Consider the following 19,334-nt stretch of genomic DNA (forward strand, 5'->3'; position numbering starts at 1 on the left):
AGTCAGCTCGTCGCATCAGGTGGCCAAAGTACTGGAGTTTCAGCTTCAGCATCAGTCCTTCCAATGAACACCCAGGATTTACCTCCTTCAGGATGGACTGGTTGGATCTCCTTGCAGTCCAAGGGACTCTCAAGAGTCTTCTCCAACACCACAGTTCAAAATCATCAATTTTTTGGCACTCAGCTTTCTTCACAGTCCAACTCTCACGTCCATACATGACCACTGGAAAAACCATAGCCTTGACTAGATGGACCTTTGTTGGCAAAGTAATGTCTCTGCTTCTTAATATGGTATCTAGTTTGGTCATAACTTTCCTTCCAAGGAGTAAGCATCTTTTAATTTCATGGCTGTAGTCACCATCTGCAGTGATTTTGGAGCCCCCAAAAAATAAAGTCATCCACTGTTTCCACTGTCTCCCCATCTATTTCCCATGAAATGATGGGACCAGATGCCATGATCTTAGATTCCTGAATGTTAAGCTTTAAACCAACTTTTTCACTCTTCTCTTTCACTTTCATCAAGAGGCTTTTTAGGTCCTCTTCACTTTCTGCCATAAGGGTGGTGTCATCTGCATATCTGAGGTTATTGATATTTCTCCCAGCAATCTTGATTCCAGCTTGTGCTTCTTCCAGACCAGCATTTCTCATGATGTACTCTGCATATAAGTTATATAAGCAGGGTGACAATATACAACCTTGATGTACTCCTTTTCCTATTTGGAACCAGTCTGTTGTCCCATGTCCAGTTCTAACTGTTGCTTCCTGACCTGCATACAGGTTTCTCAAGAGACAGGTCAGGTGGTCTGGTATTCCCATCTCCTTCAGAATTTTCCACAGTTTATCATGATCCACACAGTCGAAGGCTTTGGCGTAGTCAATAAAGCAGAAATAGATGTTTTTCTGGAACTCTCTTGCTTTTTCGATGATCCAACGGATATTGGCAATTTGATCTCTGATTCCTGTGCCTTTTCAAAAAACAGCTTGAACATCTGGAAGTTCTTGGTTCACGTATTGCTGAAGCCTGGCTTGGAGAATTTTGAGCATTACTTTCCTAGCGTGTGAGATGAGTGCAATTGTGTTGTAGTTTGAGCATTCTTTGGGATTGCCTTTCTTAGGGATTGGAATGAAAACAGACTTTTTCCAGTAGGTACTGTTTGGTAAAAACTATTGGCCAGTTATAGCCTCCTTGATATGATACATATAACATATATATATGTGTGATACATATAACATATATATAACCATATAACATGATACTATAACCTGTAGACCACTACAGCTACATGGATACAGGAATTCAGTAGAGACAAACAAGAACAGTCAAGAGCACTACTCATTCTCCTAGGTCTCCTCTTCAAAACTTCTCAAAAGATTGTGAAGATTATGCTAGCATGAGTTCCTGTAATCCTCTGTGGTTTCTAAATTTACTAAGGGTGATCCAGTAAAAAATTATTTTATGACCACTGAAAAAAATTTTGGGAGCACTAGGCCTACTTGACTCAGTATTATTTCACCATGTTCTTTGTTCATATTCTTCGAACGTTCTTCCTAGCACATTTATGTATTTTGAATAAACAAACAGATCTTGATAATTCATATCTCCAGATAGATTTCTGTATTAAATGCTAAAATGTAGCAAGGACCAGCAGGTAGCTTGTGATATGCATTCCAAAAGAAAGAACAGTCAGAATATGCTAAGACAGTGACAAGTCTTTCATAATATCCCTTCTTCATGGAAGTACTAAATATCACTAGTTTCCAATCTAAAATTAGTGAAACTAGCCACATATGTTTCATATAGCCACTCAGTTACCTACTTCCATTTGGTCTGATTTATTAATAACTACCATTGGGATATTACAAATCCTAAAAGATGATGCTGTGAAAGTGCTGCATTCAATATGCCAGCAAATTTGGAAAACTCAGCAGTGACCACAGGACTGGAAAAAGTTAGTTTTCATTCCAAACCCAAAGAAAGGCAATGCTAAAGAATGTTCAAACTACCACACAATTGCAGTCATCTCATATGTTGGTAAAGTAATGCTGAAACTTCTCTAAGCTGACCTTCAGCAGTAGTTGAATTGAGAACTTCCAGATGCTCAAGCTGGAATTAGAAAAACAGAGGAACCAGAGCTCAAATTGCCAACATCTGCTGGATCATAGAAAAAGCAAAAGAATTTCAGAAAAACATCTACTTCTGCTTCATTGACTAAGCCAAAGCCATTGACTGTGTGGATCATAGAAAATAGTGGAAAATTCTGCAACAGAGAGGAATACCAGACCACCTTACCTGCCTCTTGAGAAACCTGTATGTAGGTCAAGAAGCAACAGTTAGAACTGGACATGGAACAATGGACTGGTTCCAAATTGTGAAAGGAGTACATCAAGGCTGTATATTGTCACCCTGCTTATTTAACTTACATCCACAGTACATCATGTGAAATGCCAGGCTGTATGAAGCACAAGCTGGAGTCAAGATTGTCGGGAGAAATATCAATAACCTCAGATATGCAAATGACACCACCCTCATGGCAGAAAGCAAAGAACTAAAGAGCCTCTTGATGAAAGTGAAAGAGGAGAGTGAAAAAGCTGGCTTAAAATTCAACATTCAAAAAATGAAAATCATGGCATCTGGCCCCATCACTTCATGGCAAATAGACAGGGAAACAATGGAAAGAGTGACAGACTTTATTTTTTGGACTCCAAAATCACTGCAGATGGTGACTGCAGCCATGAAATTAAAAGACACTTGCTCCTTGGAAGAAAAGCTATGATGACCCAAGACAGCATATTAAAAAGCAGAACATTACTTTGCCAAAAAAGGTCCATCTAGTCAAAGGTATGGTTTTCCCAGTAGTCATGTATGGTTGTAAGAGTTGGATCATAAAGAGAGTCCCTTGGACTGCAAGGAGATCCCACCAGTCCATCCTAAAGGAGATCAGTCCTGGGTGTTCATTGGAAGAACTGATGTTGAAGTTGAAACTCCAATAGTTAGGCCACCTATGAGAAGAACCTACTTACTGGAAAAGACCCTGATTATGGGGAAAATTGAAGGCAGGAGGGGAAGGGGACAACAGAAGATAAAACGGTTGGATGGCATCACCGACTCGTTAGACATGAGTTTGAGCAAATTCTGGGAGTTGGTGATGGACAGTGAATCCTGGCATGCTGCAGTCCAGGGGGTCAGAAAGAGTTGGACACAACTAAGTGACTGAACCATTGGGATGGGAATGAGACACAGAGATTATACCATTAATTATTAAATATTCAGTATTCTTCAAAATCAAAAACAATTTTTGAATTTGACACTCAAAAGTCAAATTCATGATTTCATATTATACAATCATACTTGATTTTTCAAAATACTCAGGGCATCATTCAGTTTTTCCTGTTGTTCATTTTATAAACTCAGGCTACCCCTCATTCATGGATGAAATAAATATTGTTCTTGGCTTAGAATTTCTTCTCAATTTCTCTTTGCAAAAATGAAAGCTCTCAACTTTTTCATTTGGGAAGATTTGAAGACCGGATCCAATACATACAGCCTCAGAATAGAACCAGGGACAAATATTTCCAACTTTTATTTCATTTTGGGTTAGTCTAAAAACTGTACATATAATATGAAAGGAAAGGCATATAAGTATCTGATACGGGCATGCTGCCTCGAGAAGTTACAATCTATTCTATACTGTGCCTCCCTGCAGATCTCTAGGATGTGATCAAAATACAGATGTGCTTCCTTTCAACTGAACCCAATCTTGCTCCTTCCCTTTTCAGGAAATAGTTGTGTGGGTGATTGCATCAACCATTTATGAATAGGTTTAGATGAGCCACGGGGGACAGCTATTTTACAGTATGATTTAGTCTATATATGTGTCTAGAATCATTGGAACATAGTGATAATCTGTAGTGCACTATCTAGGATGACTGCTTTTCAAAATCCTTCAGTCTCCAACTCCTCTTTAGGCCCTGTCTCTTTTGAGGAGAATGGAAACTATCAGAGGAGTGACCTGAAATGAAACTGTTCCAGGAAGACAGAGGAAAGGTTCCCCCCATCTTCAGAATACTTTCTGTTTGCAGCATATTTTTAAAATTTATTTTTATTTTTTTTTATTAGTTGGAGGCTAATTACTTCACAACATTTCAGTGGGTTTTGTCATACACTGATATGAATCAGCCATAGAGTTACACGTATTCCCCATCCTGATCCCCCCTCCCACCTCCCTCTCCACCCGATTCCTTGGAAGGTGATTGCTTTACAATATTGTGTTGGTTTCTGCCATACATCAACATAATCAACTGTAAGTACTATGTCCCTTCCTTAAGAAACCTCCCTCCCACCTCCCACCCCATCCCACCCCTCTAGGTTGTCACAGAGCACTGGATTTGAGCTCACTGCAAATAACAGCAAATTCCCACTGGCTATCTCTTTTACATATGGTAATGTGTATGCTTCCATACTACTCTCTCGATTCATTTCATCCTCCCCTTCTCACACTGTGTCCATAAGTCTGTTCTTTATGTCTGCATCTCCACTGTTTCCCTGCAAATAGGTTCATCAGTACCATCTTTCTAGACTCCATATATATGCATTAATACATGATATTTGTTTTTTTCTTTCCGACTTACTTCACTCTGTGTAACAGGCTCTAGGTTCATGCCTGCAGTCCTTAAGATAGAGATAATTTCTTATCACATTCCCCTGTCTTTTCTTTAAGAGGTTAAGTTGGTGAGTACTTTTGGTTTACTCATTTTCTCTTATATTTTTAGACAGCATTGGGAAGCTTAAGTAAGAGCATCAGTAACCCGAATTCACAAAACTAAGCTGGCATGTCTTTAAATAATTTAGCTTTTATATTTTCTGCTCTTCCTTACTGCTGTCAGGATCTGTGCTGCAACCATCAGTGGGCCTTTTTCCAAGTTAGGTGTTCCCCTCTCTAAAAAGTGAGAGCTAGCCATTCTTCCATGTGCCCAATTAGTCTAAACAACTAGGAAAAATATTTGTGAGTAGTCACACTGTATCAAGTAAGCTCAGAATGAAAGGTTTTGCTTAATTATTAAGGCCTACCTGAAACTATATCAAGTTGGCCTATTTGAGAATTCAAAGCCGTTTGGTCAGAGACCCCTGAGCCACAGTCTCCAGCCACACGATATATATGACATCTGCCTTAAGCTTTTTGGTACATATCCACGGGCCTCCCTCACAGTTCAGTGATAAAGAGTCTGCCTGCTGATGCAGGAGATGTGGGTTCGATCCCTGGGTCAGGAAGACCCCTGGATAAGGAAATGGCAACCCACTGCAGTATTCTTTCCTGGGAAATCCCATGGACAGGGGAGCCTTGTGAGCTACAGTCCCTGGGATCACAAAAGAGCCAGACATGACTTAGCAACTAAAACAATGACAACTATTCACACTTTACTGCTTTAGATTTCCCTGCATCCTCCCTGCCCATGAATATTTGGACATTTTGATTCAGTCATTATAGGGCTATTTTTGTAAAGGACTCAGATAATCTCACAGGCTGGGCTTTTAGCACATCACCAGCCTCTATCACATTTCAGTCTCTGATACTTGCCATTCTGGCAGCATCTCAGAAGTGCTCCCTAACCATGAATAAGTAGCACTTCCTGGAACTAGCCCCAGCTCTCCATAACACCATCTCTCAGTTATAAAAAGCACAGCTTCTCTAAGGGTCTGCCCTACTATATAGTTAATCTTTGATCATTCAAAAGAAGCTTTGCACTCAAAAAGGAACTTTATAAATAAAATGTATAATGAAACCCTCTAGGAGTTAAGTCAGCATTTTAAAGAAAGTTCTATTAAGGTCTCTGGTTTGTGTATCATGTCTCATTCCTTTCACATTCTCTCTCCAGATGAGTCTTGGGGAGCACTCCGTGTTGAGTAGTTTTCAACCCGAACATTCTTTCTTTGCTACTTTATAAGAAAGATGGGCATATATTCCAGCCTGCCTGAACTGCGTTGGGTTAAATATGTTGTTCCAAGGCAATTCTTTGTAGTACCCAATTTCACCATCAATATATGCTAGTTCTACAGTAAACTCTGTGATCAACCTATTTGTAATAAAACCATGGTTGATCAGAATCAAAACTTAATTTCTTAGCCTCTCTTTCAGATAAATAAGTGCATGTGACAAAGCTCTGGACAATAAAATACAGAGAATAGTATGTGGGACTTCCCGGAAGTCTCCTTGGAAACAGACACCCACTTTGCTTCCCTGACTCCTGATTCCAATATAGAATACAGACATGACGTATTCTGCTTCATGAAGACACTTTAGAAATGAAGTCATATGTATTTGTTAAGGTTAACTCTAATAGCTAAAGAGTCAGACACTACTTAGTAACTTAACAGCAACAAAATAGCTATAGCAAGGAGAACACCAAAAAGGCAGTGTTTTAAATGTCTATAAATTTCTCTTTCACTTAACAATTGTCAGATGAGTGATCCAAGACAGTGAAATAATTTTGCTATATATTTATACACTGGGAAACAGATTTCTTCAGTCATTTTTACACTACAGTCTTGCTCCATGCTACTGAAAGTACAACCTGTGAGCCATCTCCATTAATATCATTTGGGAGGTTGATAGAAATAAGGAATATCTGCCCCACCTTCAGACCTACAAAATAAAAATATGCATTTTAGTAATATCTCTTAAATGATTTGTGTGTCCATTAAATGAATAAAAGATCACTGCCCTGTGGTACTGTTATTATCTGTATGGTTGAAAGTACAAAAAACTGTTGTTATTTTTTAAATGAGGGAAAAAATTTTTTTGTTGTTGTTGCAAATGAATAACTTGTTAAACTTATAAAATAGCTCTGTCTTAGAGAAAATGTGAAGATTAGCTATTAATGAACAGGTCTAAAGTTGTGTATTATGCTTGTAAATAGATGGCAGTAATGCTGGCTGGCAACTTAGTCGTAGAACTATGACTAGAAAAGGATTAATATTCTAGAGGTACCACCAGGGTGTGGAGTTCGTGCATAGAGTCTCCTAAAAAAAAAAAAAAAAGGTCTAAAAGAAATTATCCTCTTGGAAAAAAGTCAAAAAAACTTTGTGGAAAAGTTTCCACAAAAGTGGAAACCAACTCAGTGTGAGAAGTAGAAGACTGACATAAGATAAAGGGTTAAAACTAAGTCTTAACGTTTTTCTCAAAAAAGTCTACTAGTGCTGAATGGCTTCCATGTTAAATAATCAAAGGAAGTCAACAAAATAACAGAAAGTGAAAGTCACTCAGTCATGTCTGACTCTTTGCAACCCCATGGACTGTACAGTCCATGGAATTCTCCAGGCCAGAATACTGGCGTGGGTAGCCTTTCCCCTCTCCAGGGGATCAAACCGGGGTCTCCTTCATTGCAGGTGGATTCTTTACCAACTGAGCTATCAGGGAAACACAAACCCAGAGAAAAACTGACCTTATTTTACTTGACTTCAGGTACTGCCTCATATACTGTAGCATTTACATTAATTCAGCTCTCAAAAGTTTTTGGACTATGTAGATTTAGCAACAACAACAGACTATGTAGACTACAATAGACTATGTAGACTATTTAGCAACAACAACAAAAAAAATTGAGAACACTGAAGAATTATACAGGTTAACAAATGTTTCCATAAAATTTTCCTCACCTAACCGCTGTCCCTAAAACATTACGCTTTCCCTTGAAAATTTGTCTAAAAATTTTCACTAATCTCCATGTTACTTATGGTACCTGTTATCTTCTTTCTTCTCCTTTATTTTTAAAATAAATAAATAAATTTTAAAATAATTTAATCTTTTTAAAGCCTTCTCTCTCTTTTAATATTTTTTCTTTATTTTTATCAGTAATATGAATGTGTTTCTCTGTCTCAGTAAGATATCTGGGTCTGTTATCTACATCTATTTTCTTTTTTTCTTTTGTTTTTTATCTTCCAGTTCTATTGTGATATAATTGACAAACAGCACAGTGTAAGTGTTAAGTGTACAACAAAATAATTTTACTCTCATAAATTATGAAAGGATTCCCACAAGTTTGATAATCATCCATCATCTCATTTAGATAGAAAATTTCTCTATTTTTTGCATTTTATCTATTCCTTTGGCATCTCCAAGGAAAGAGGCATAAAGAGGAAAAGAAGTAGGAGATTTGTGATTAAATAGTTGTTTAATATACTGCTTTGGGGTTTTGATGTGTGTAATAGTAACAAAGCAATATAAAACTGAGAAGTGACAAGGTCATGACTAGAAAACTCTCCCCTCACATTTAGCCTCCATTCAAGGTTTAAATCAACAGCTTTGAGTTTCGTGTGCTCAATACAAATATAATGTTCTCATGTAACTCTTCATCAGTTCAGTTCAGTTCAATTGCTCAATCGTGTCCAACTCTGCCACCCCATGGACTGCAGCTCGCCAGGCCTCTCTGTCTATCTTCATAATGGACCTCTATAGAGCAGACGTTGGTGAAAAGTTTCACCATTATTTTTTCATAATATTTTCCCCTTATCTTCCTTTCTTTTAGGGGCTTCAATTATATATACATTGAAAGCATTTGAATTTGATCTTTTTTCCTGGTTATTTTCTTTCTATAATTTTTAATCTGCATTTAATTTTGGATAGTTTCTACTGCTATGTATTCAAGTTTACCAATCTCTTTTTCTGTACCATCTAATGCTCAATTAATCACGTCCACATATTTTTCATCTTATATAATGAATTTTTATATTCCAAAGTTTTATAGTTTATAGGTTATCTATATCAATAAATATATAACTCACATATATATGAACAATTCAGATGAATTAGAATTCAAATATCTGAATTTATAAGATTATATAGGGCTTCCCTGGTGGCTCAGATAGTAAAGAATCTGCCTGCAATTCAAGAGACCCAGGTTTGATCCCTTGGTCTGGAAGATCCCCTGGAAGAGGTGATGGCAATCCACTCCACTATGCTTTCCTGGAGAATCCCATGGGCAGAGGAGCATGGTGGGCTGCAGTCCACAGGGTCGCACAGAGTCAGACATGACTGAAACGTCTTAGCATAGCACAGCACAAGATATATACACATATACATGGGCTTTCCTGGTGGCTCAGCAGTAAGGAATCCACCACAGTGTCGATCCCTGGGTTGGGAAGACCCCCTGGAGAAGAAAATGACAATCCGCTCTGGTATTCTTGCCTGGGATATATATGGAGAGAGGAACCTGGTGGGCTATGGTCCATGGGATGGCAAAGAGTTGGATATGACTGAGTGACTAAATAGCAACAACAATCAACTACATTGCTACAGCATGCTATGGATTATTGATGCTCCATTTCCCCACCGTGAAAGAATGCTTTTTACCATCTGGCCAGCCCATGATTCCTCTCCAGAATACCATCTTTAGATGCTGCTTCTTAGAACAATTCCTGGTACTCACTATCTTAGAGTAGGTTTCCTAGAAGCAGAGATGGGGGTTCTTGAGCCAGCAATTTATTTGAGAAGTGATCTCATGCAAAATGAGGAAATCAGGAAAAAGGACAGGAAAGGAAAACTAAGCAAGGATATGATTTCAAGTGAAAATGAGCCTCAGCTTGATCCCATGGGGAGATCTGGAGCAAAAATCACACTTGGGAGTTGCGTAGGTGCTAAGTTGCTTCAGTCATGTTGGACTGTTTCGTCCCGACACAGGGATTGAACTCATGGTTCTTATGTCTCCTGCGTTGGAAGGTGAGGCGGATTCTTTACCAATAACGCCACCTGGGAAGCCCCCATACATATATATATATAATTTTGCTTTTTGCAAAAGCAAAAAAAAAAGCTGCTTTTCTGATAGATACTTAGTCTTGTGATTTTTAACTTGGAAGTGGTAGATACTTTTGTATCCCTTTAAATATTCCTGAGTGTTGTACTGGAACACATCTAAATTACTTGGGAACAGTTTCATCCTTTTGAGTCTTGCTTTTAAGCTTTGTTAGGCAGTATAATAGAGGCCATTAATCTAGGTCCAAGTCTGCCCTACCATCAAGGCAATGCCCTTCTTGGTATTATACGCAATGAATTGAAAGGATTTTTATGCTCTGGCTATTGAAAATAAAAACTATTCTTGGTCACATATGAATGTGCGGGTTTATTACCTTAAATTCTTTCAAGGTTTTCATACCTGAGCCTTGGCTAGTTTCCTTACATACATTCACTGATCAGTGCTCAGCAGAAAACTCAAGAGGAATATGCCTATAGATAATCAGAGTGCTTTTTCTGGGGAGCTCTGTCCTAGACAGTAATCTTGTCATCTTGTTTTCTATTAGAGCCACTCCCCCCCCCCAAATCTCTCAACTCAGGGAGAGACCATATTCTAACTCCTAAATTAGCAGGAAGCCAGGCTTACTCCTCTCCAGGAGGAAGTGAACCATGGCAGTCTTCCAGCTCATCTTCTGTGCTTTCCTTCCTCAGGTATCATGGGTCTTACACTGTCTGCTGTCCAATGTATGAGAACAATTCCATCTATACTTTAGAGTTTTTTTAATTGTTTCGGTTAGGAAGAGATATCTGTTCTGTTACTCATCTTGATTAGTATCACAAGTGCTACCACAATTATCTACTGAATTTCTTTCTAGCATTACTTATACTGTAAAATTTTATGAACATCACTTTAAGCCTCTAGTTGTTCATTGTCTTATAGAACAGCTGAGGATATTTTCCCTTTTCTCACTTATGCTTTAGTAATATAATCTTGCATGATTTGCTTCTAAATGCTGTTTTTAGTTTTATGCTATTGATGACAAGCTTGATGATATTCATTTTTATTAAAACAAATTCTTCCCCCTCTTCATTCTGCTGGGTTTTGCTAATATTTTTATTCCTTTAGTAACTGTCTTTATAACTCTAAACTTTTAATTCTTTAGAAAGTACCTTCCTAATTTCTTGATTTAATTAATTCAGCATTGACTGAATTATTGCTGTGAGCAATGAAAACATATGCATGTATGCACTTCCCCTTACCACATCACACTACTTAACCTCCCAAACTGTGTGTGATTCGTTTATATTGTTAGGTTAATCATGCTTCCATTATGCCTTGTGATTGTAGTCATCTCTCATTTTTTGTCTTGCTATTGATTGTGAAAACTGATAAACATCTTTTACTATTGTGATTATATAACTATTATTCATTCTAATGCCATTGTATCATGATTGCTTAACAGAAAATAATAGAATTCTGTATCATTGAAACTATGATTTAATAAAAAAAAAAAAACCTGCAATCACTTTTTAAAGTCCTTCTTATCTTGGAATTTTTTTTAAACATACAAATGCCCAGATATTTTTTCTCCAAATCTCCAGGTGTGATTCTTAGGAGCAGCAATGTTTAAAAGCAATTAGACTATATAATGATCTTTTACTTTTATCTAGTTTGTTTCACACTTTCTATTTCATATTCAGTGCTCCTATTTCATTTAGTTTATGTTTTCCAATTTTTCTGTCTCTTTGTCTGCTGTTCTTTCTCAAGCCTTTATCAAGTAGAATAGAAAAGCTTTTCTCTACATATATGTAATATATATACATATATATATATTTTAGGAACATGAATTTTTACTTAGCTAAAAAATTTATGACTTTTTGTTTCCAATTGTTTGACTAAGTATGAATAGAATACTAGAATTATGGTTTATAGTCACTCAAAACTTTAATATAGTACCATTTGGCCATCTAGTATTACTGCTAAAACTCTTGAATACCCATTATTTTAGTGATTTCTAAAAAATTTTTTGAATATGGATTGAAACTGCTAATCCAATTCTGAGAATAAAAGAAATACTATGTTGTAAATTAAGGAGTTAAAGCTGCTTTCTTTTTCTAAAATTCCCAGGCATATTCTTTTTATGGTCATTAGTTGAATGAAGAGAATAAATTTGCTTTGAATTATTAGCTTTAATTTTGTTTGAGAGAAACCATGTTTGTTGGTATAAACAAAAAGCATTATTTTCATATTGTGCAAAAGAAAATATAATATGGTTCTGTGAAAAAGGATTTGTCTTTGCTTTTCTTCACACACTATTAAACGCAGTCACTAAATTTAGATTAAAAGCACATCTGAATGAGACTTGTAGTCTAAAAGCTGATTTATGATATCAGGGAGTTTGACATTCAGTCTTTCATCAGTGATTATATGGCATCAATCTCTGGGATACAGAGTATTGCAATTTAATAGTTAAATAGATTGCCTGGTAAAACAGTTCATCCTCAACTTTGACTTTTAGAATACAACTTAATTTTGTTCTCTGTAAATAAACAATTTTTAAATACTGACGGCAAGCAGCAGTTTATGTAGGTAACAGAGATTGACAGTGTTCAGTCAGAGCAGCATTCCATTATACCTCAACAGCTATCAAGAGCAGCCTCCGTGCTATCTCTTTACTCTCCTTCCACACATAAGTGGAGTGTTTATTAGTATGAAAGGACACTTTTCCTTTTCCATTCTTGGTTCTTGTGTCCCATGCCATTACGAGGACCTAAGTTTAGGTCTTCAAATGTTTTAATAAAGTTGAATGTCATCTTACTGCCTAGTTGCTGTAAAAAGAATTCCTGACCCTTGGTATCTTCATTTCCAAACCTAAGTGTGATGAACTCTGAGTCTTTGCCTTCCTTCCTGGCCCTCTAGTTCACATTGGCCCATATTTATACTCTGCTGCAGCTCACTAATTATACTTACCAGGAAATTTGGACATATATAACATTGATTTTGTGTTCAGTGTCAACTCCAGACTTGCTGCTGCTCCAAAAGCAAACTTATATGTTGGTGTTAATGACAGGAGCTGGCTGTGTGGCAAAATTTTAAACCTTCCTTCCTGGATAGGATCAGGCCATGCTTGTAGCTGTTCATTTTAACAGTTGTACCATGTAGCTATGCATCTAAGGATTGAACTGCTATGGGATAAGGTATGAAAACAGTCTAATATATAAGAACATGCAACACATTTCCAAAGCAACAGTATCCATTTAAATTTCCAGTTCAGTTCATTTCAGTTCGGTTCCTCAGTCGTGTCCGACTCTTTGCAACCCTGTGAACCGCAGAACGCGAGGGCTCCCTGTCCATCACCAACTCCCGAAGTCTACCTAAACTCATGTCCATTGAGTCAGTGATGCCATCCAACCATCTCATCCTCTGTCATCCCCTTCTCCTCCTACCCTCAATCTTTCCCAGTATCAGGGTCTTTTCAAATGAGTCAGCTCTTCGCATCAGGTGGCCAAAGTATTGGAGTGTCAGCTTCAACATCAGTCCTTCCAATGAACACCCAGGACTGATCTCCTTTAGGATGAACTGGTTGGATCTCCTTGCAGTCCAAGGGACTCTCAAGAGTCTTCTCCAACAACACAGTTCAAAAGCATCAATTCTTCGGTGCTCAACTTTCTTTACAGTCCAACTGTCACATCCATTCATGACTACTGGAAAAACCATAGCCTTGACTAGACAGACCTTTGTTGACAGAGTAATGTCTCTTCTTTTTAATATGCTGTCATGGTTGGTCATAACTTACCTTCCAAGGAATAAGCATCTTTTAATTTCATGGCTGCAATCACCATCTGCAGTGATTTTGGAGCCCAAAAATATAAAGTCTGACACTGTTTCCACTGTTTCCCCAACTATTTGCCATGAAGTGATGGGACCAGATGCCATGATCTTAGTTTTCTGAATGTTGAGCTTTAAGCCAACTTTTTCACTCTCCTCTTTCACGTTCATCAAGAGGCTCTTTAGTTCCTCTTCACTTTCTGTCATAAGGGTGGTGTCATCTGCATATCTGAGGTTATTGATATTTCTCCCAGAAATCTTGATTCCAGCTTGTGCTTCTTCCAGCCCAGCGTTTCTCATGATGTACTCTGCATATAAGTTAAACAAGCAGGGTGACAATATTCAGCCTTGACGTACTCCTTTCCTGATTTGGAACCAACTTGTTGTTCCATGTTCAGTTCTAACTGTTGCTTCCTGACCTGCATACAGTTTTCTCAAGAGGCAGGTCAGGTGGTCTGGTATTCCCAGTTCCCACCGACCCACTTCTCAGATCCTTGGTAGTATCTGATTTCCCAAATGTAAATTGGTGACTCGCTGTGGTTTTAGTTTACTTTCCTTTAATTACAGAAGTCAAACACCTTTTCATACCATGGGTGTTGTGTGTGCACAGCAGTCCTGCCCAGCTCTTTGGGACCCCATGGGCTGTAGCCCATCAGGCTCTTCTGTCCATGGGATTTTTCAGGCAAGAATATTGGAGTGGCTTGCCATTTCCTCCTCCAGGGATCTTCCCAACCCAGGGATGGAACCCAAAGCTTCTGTGTCTCCTGCATTGCAGGTGGATTCTTTACCACCTGAGCAACCCCAAATGATTACTTTCTCTGATGAATCCTCAGCTCATGATATCCTGGAATATCTGATAGAAATAGAATTCCAGATGGAAGCAAGATACTGTGGGAAGATGAGGACTGTAAAAGAAAGACTAAGTCCATAATTGCCTTCCTTAAAGAAACCAAGGAGAGGTTGTAACATCTCATCAAGTTCTTCTAAGATAATATCCTGGGAGAGGATTAAAACAACACCTCCTTCACTACCTCCAAGAAAAATATTAACAGAACATATCAGTTAGGCAAAACATGAAGAATTCAATTAGAATACTTTATTCAAAAAATATTTTGACTATGTAGGAGGATTTTCAGTGGAAAAACAGGGTTTAACAAGTTAAAGAGCACTTTGTTAGTTAACCTAGAGAGAGAGAAATTTAAACATGTGCAGATAAAAACAAGTCACTGGCCATGGGATAGAAAAAAAGATATATCCTTAATATCAAGGTCTTAAAGTTCTGGTTCTAGGTGATTGGATTTGAACAAATAGTCTCCAATCTTCTTGCTAAACAAATAGTCTCCAATCTTTCTTCTTTTAGCAAGAATGAATTTTGCTGTTTTCCTGAGGCATTTACTACAAAATGGGGAATTTCTTAATAGGCATCCTTTAAAGCTTCAAAAGTTAGTGAAAATATTGCCATAGAATAAAATTGGTAAATTTAATGTTTTACTTTAAAGTGGATGATGATGTCAAAGTTTTAGTGTAACTATGTGAGTTTTTAAAAGCTTGATAAACCATATATTTAAATTCATAAAAGGTACTGAAATTCTACCCAAACCTAAATATTTACAGCTTAATGAAAATGCAAGGTAAACTGGATTTCAAAAATTTATTAAAAAGAAGTATGCTAGTATTGGTAAATCTGATATGTATAAATTTGATTTTGTAAAAGCCTAAAATATCAGATATGTTAATAAAAACAAAAGGTGTGACTTGAACTTTCTAGATAAAATAAACATGGAATGTCTTATTTTTATGATAATTATTGATGATTAAAATAATATTTTCACATACTCTGATTACTTAAAGCATCCTCAGTGAGATTTTGGAGAATTTACACACCATGGCAATGAAGTGATGGATTGTATTAATCAAACATCTCTTAGAAATTGAGAGTTGACACTAAGATTGTCTGAATGTACAAAATGAAAATACTACAAATAATTGTATAAAATGAAGTATTATTTTTACTTGTAAGTCAGAAAAGAATTTGATACAAAACCACAAAACCTGTGTCCATGTGTTTTTCTCAGATAATAATATAGGATATCAAAATACTAGAAAATGAATTTAACCTCTTATTTACACAATAAAAGTAAGATTTAAATTGATACTGTATAAGCTATTATGATTAAGAAAATTAAATGTGCTAACATAATATAAATCTTGTTATTACTGCCACAACACTGAATAATACATTACACTCAATAGGGATTATAGATAAGGGATTACACAAAAGGAAGAAAAGCTTAAAAAGGAGAAAAAAGAGTAAGATGAACAGCTTTAACTCAAAGTAGAATTTGATTAAATAAAAATTTAGTTGAAAACATGACATTTGTAATGCCATACATTGCTAAATATTAAATAGTAATGCACAGAAATCATTTGTCTAACTAGAGCACAGATATAACTTTATCTAGTTAGGACTTACATATGTAAGTATTTATACCTCAGTAACAAGTCATAATATAGATAAACCAGATGGCTATAAAATGATATTGTTATACAGAACTTTAGAAATTAACATGTTGAAACTCCCTCATTGTCTCACCATAGACTAGAAGGCGGGCCCTTTTTTTCCTCCAGTTGCTGCTTATGATCACCAAAAAAGACCAATTGTCTTTGATTCTCTGCCAAGTTAGGACTTAGCGCTGTATTGTATTGTATTGTATTGCATTGTAGCACTGTATTGTAATAACAATGCCATCAAATGGAAAGAAAAAAATGATTGACTAAATGGTCTGTCAGATAAGTAATCATAGAGTCCCACAAACTGATGGTTAATGAGACATGTTAGAAAAAATAAATTAGCTGTATACATACATAGTCAGGTACATCAAAGAACCAAAGAAAATGCAGTTAGAATACTGAATTTTATTCAGTGGTATCATTACTCACAGCAATACTGAACTGTTGTCTTTTATTTCCTTCTCACATAAAGCAAACAAGTAACTGCTGTTGTCTTCAGGAACCAAGTTATCTAGTATGAAAGAAGGTGGGAAAAAGTAATGGCCAATGGCTATTATTTAATTAAAATACATTAGATCAATGAAGAGTTCATAACAATCAATTAAGGGGTAAATCAACATAAAGTATTTTAAGAGGAGAGTAGTATAAGAAAAACATGATTATTTGAACCCTCTTATTCAACTAGTATTTCTGACATATTTGTTTTATTAATTAAATAATGAAAATTAATTAACTATAAATATAAGTTGTGATAATATCTCTGCTTCAAGAAAGGATATCAGTTTAATAACAACATTTGTTGTAATAGTAAGTCAAATAAAATCATGTAATACCTCTGAAAATCAATTGACTATCATTTTAATTTTCTTTAAGTGTTCCATGAGCCAAAGAATATGAAAGGATGCAAGAACTCATTAAGCTTAAAAGTTTTTCTATTAAATCTATATAGCTAAGGAATCTATTAAGTTTTAAAGTCTTCAGAATTAGTAGAAGGACATTTACGTAACAATTTTTCCAGCAGAGTGGGAGCAGAAATTTCCATAAATAGACAGATGATTAAGAAATGAGTGTAACTTAGATCCAATGACATATGCTAAATGATTGTCTACTTCCTGAAGTAATGGAATCATTCACATAATCACTGAAACTTATCGTTTAAAGTGACCAATCCAGTTCCTACATGTAACCTAAATGTCTTACAGTAAGTGCCTTCAATTCTCTGGGATGGTAATAAATTTCTTCCTTAATGGATAAGCATTTTTTAAACATGAGAGGATTTAGGGCTAAGCAGAGAAGTGTTTATGAGAACCAAGCCCATAGTATTACTATTTTTGTGTTAAGAAGAAAGTTTTTTATATTTGCTGATTTTTTATGCTTGTATTTCTTATAGGATTTGGGCCTTTTAGAATGAGAGTATCGTAACTTTAATTTGAAAGATATATTTAGGTAATTAAACATACATTTCGTATGAAATGAATGGAAAAATCAGACTTGCAATATGAATGTAAAAGTTATCATCTTGTGGAAGATTTAAACCACAGAGGAAATGATTACCCTGTATAATCTACAACAAATTGAAGACCAGGATGAAATCTCTGGAGATTGTAGGAACATGTACACAAACTACTCACAGGACTCGTGGTAAAGACATGAAAAACTGTTCTTATCTCTCCTGTAGTTTTGAATTATTTTGCATGTCTTATCAGTGGTTGCTGCATTAACAATTATTTTTGGGAAGCACTTTTAAAATAGAATAATATGTTATTTTGTGAGGTTATACCACAAAGGGAAGAAAATGAAGAAGAAATCAATATCTCCCTAATAAGATGGCAATATATGTTGATAAAAAAAATTCCATTTGGCCAAATATTGTAAGCTTTTCCTAATGCATTTCATCAGCACTCTTTTTAGATTATCTTGGGTATCAGAAGAGGATAAAGAGAGATTTAGGTTGTAGAAAGGAACTGGAATGTGATCCCAGCCTTCAGTATGTGAGAATTCTCACCCTTCTTTACTGTGATGAATTGTGGCATATTATAAAGGATTTTATAAAGGTATTTTAAAGTGAAATCTCTGCTTTTAATTTCCACCACAAGAGATTTGTTGGTTCTTTTAAGGCCTGATTTTAACATAAAATAATAGAATTATAATTTTTTTCAATGCGTTAAGAAGTGGCATATTATTTTTGTGATGTAATGTATATTCTGTTGGCACATCTGAAATGGAGAGGGGATATCCTTGTGGATTTGGAGAGGTTGCTCACCGTGGTGCCCAGGAAAGGAATTGTTATGGACTGACTGTTTGCATCCTCCCAGAATTCATACGTTGAAGTCTTAGTGTATATTTGGAGATATACCCTTTGGGAGGTAGAGTTAATTTACTTTGGAGGTTAAATGAATTAAACATTCATCCAATAACCAGCAAAATGTATTTGTATAAAGCTGACAAAATGTGTGACCAGTAATAGATAATCAAATTTCATCCTTTAAAATGTAATTTGATTACATGTAGAATTTAATGGAATCGCTTTCCTTGCAAAGCATCTTACATGTGAGATCTACACATACAACATAAATAAGAAAAAAATGTACTAGCCAGATTTGATAAAGCATTAGTTTGATATGTTGATGTTTACTTCATTTTTCTCTGATAATTTAGATTTTTTTCTAAATTTAGATTTTTTTCTAAAGTGACTATATACACAGGGTCACAAAGCATTGTGATTCCTTCTGAAAATCAACCTTTATGTTTTGTTCAAAACTGTATTTTCTTCCATTTAAAAGTGTAATATCCTACTTTTTGTTATAGTGTATCATTTTATATGCTTTCTATTTTATATTTGTTGAGGCCGGAAGTTTCACACCATATTGTGGGTTTCATTCTAAATTTTTCTGGTTTATTTTCTGTTGATCCCCTTAGCAACTGATCACCTCCTTGATAGCAGAAAAGACAAGGTCATTTCTCTCGAGCATCATCTAGAAGGACTGTCCATATAACATTTTTAGTTTTTGAGCCAGGTCACATCATAAGGCACAAAGCAGATAGATAATCTAGGTTATAGATTATCTTCCACTGAAGAAGAAGTCCACTTCTGCCACATCAGCTGAGGCCAAGATTGGATTCCACACAAGTTGAAAGAACTACCAAATACTCTTTTCTGGAAAGGAGTCATTCATGTGAAAATTTCATTAAAAGAGGCTGACGAATGACTGACCTTCAGAGCATCATATATTTTTTCAGAACACGTGTATACACTCACACAAGCACACA

The sequence above is a fragment of the Cervus elaphus genome, chromosome 30, assembly GCF_910594005.1.
Source record: "Cervus elaphus chromosome 30, mCerEla1.1, whole genome shotgun sequence".
NCBI lineage: Eukaryota > Metazoa > Chordata > Mammalia > Artiodactyla > Cervidae > Cervus > Cervus elaphus.